This window comes from Echinops telfairi, unplaced genomic scaffold (assembly GCF_000313985.2).
Source record: "Echinops telfairi isolate 266 unplaced genomic scaffold, ASM31398v2 ScPeMD7_443;HRSCAF=831, whole genome shotgun sequence".
NCBI classification, from domain to species: domain Eukaryota; kingdom Metazoa; phylum Chordata; class Mammalia; order Afrosoricida; family Tenrecidae; genus Echinops; species Echinops telfairi.
Window position 1 is genome coordinate 15,697,549 of NW_022104341.1, and position 1,629 is coordinate 15,699,177.

Here is a 1,629-nt window from a genome sequence, read left to right on the forward strand (position 1 = left end):
TTCTTGACTGCTGCTTCCACGAGTGTCAATTGTGGGTGCAAGTAAAATGAAGTCCTTCTCTGCTTTAGTCTTTTCTTCATTTATCATGATGTTGTCATTTGGTTCTGTTGTGCAGATTTTTGTTTTCTCTACATTAGTTATAATCAATACTGAAGACTGTGGCCTTTTATTTTCATCAGCAAGTGCCTCAAGTCCTCTACACTTTGAGCAAACAAAGTTGTGTCGTCTGCATATCTCAGGCTTGAAAGGGGCGACCCTCCTATCCTGATGCTTCCTTCTTCTTCATATGACCCAGCTTCTCTGATTGCTTACTGAGTATTCAGATTGAATTTGGGATCTGTATGAGCACAGTCAGGTATTCTAAAATGTTCCTTGTTCACAATGTAATCCATATAATTTGTTATAATCCATGGAGTAAAATGGCTTTGAATAGGCGATAAAACACGAGTAAACATCTTTCCAGTCTTATCTGTTTCCCCCCCCCAGATAGAGCTGATGTCAATCTCTCTTATTCCATATCTTCTTCTGAAGCTGGCTTGAATTTCTAAAAGCTCTCTATTGCTATATTGCTATTACCACTTTTAATTAGCTTCAGCAAAAATTTCCCTGAGTACTATATTAATGATATTGTTTGATAATATCCGCAACCTATTGGATCTCCTTCTTTTGAAATGAGCACACATATGGATATCTTCCATAGCATGATGAGTGCTTCCAGTCAGTTTTTCAGGCATTTACTTAAATAGCCTATCATTTTCCATTATTGTCTTCAGCAAAGCTTTGATTTATTTCTTCAGTATCATCTGTCTCAGGCTTGGTTCTCTAGAGAAACAAACTCAGTGAAGCTGAGATAGATGATAGATAGATAGATAGATAGATAGATAGATAGATAGATAGATAGATAGATAGGGATTTATACATACATATTTCTATATATAGATATAGGTATATATATGTGTGAGTGTGTGTGTATATAGATAGGCAGATAAATGATAGATATATATATTATATCAAGGAGAAGGCTGGCAAAGTTGTAAAAACAAGTAAGCTCCAATTCCATGGATCAGATGTCAGACTGGAAACTTCTGAATAAAGTAGCTTCAAGAACTTATTAACCCAAGATTGGTGGTCAGATGACAGACTTCTGGCTGCAAAGGTGAATGAATTCAAAGTTGGCAGCCATTTATGACTACTAGGATTGTCAGGCAATGTGACAAGCTGCAACCTCAAGTTTGAGGTCAATGAATGAGCCCAAGTAAAATTCAGACCTATCAAAAAGCAGGTTGTTTTGTTTTGTTTTTCACAGCATCCACATAGATTGGAAAGAGGTGAGGAGAGCACCTCATGGGTGATGAGTACCCCTAAACTGCCAAACCACTGAGAATCCTGGCCCAGCCAAGTTGACACGAAACATTAGCACCGTCAGTTCCTGATATTCAACTGTACTGAGAAGATGAGATATCAATAATTCTGCTTGATATAGTGATTCGGTATATCCCTTCTCTCTTCTTTGGTGGTTCCTTCATCATTCAGCATTTTGACCATGAAATCTGTCAATATTAGAATTCAAGGCTCCATTATTTTCCCCCGTCATTGCTTTGAATGTATCCCTCCTTGGTGTTTTCCTAA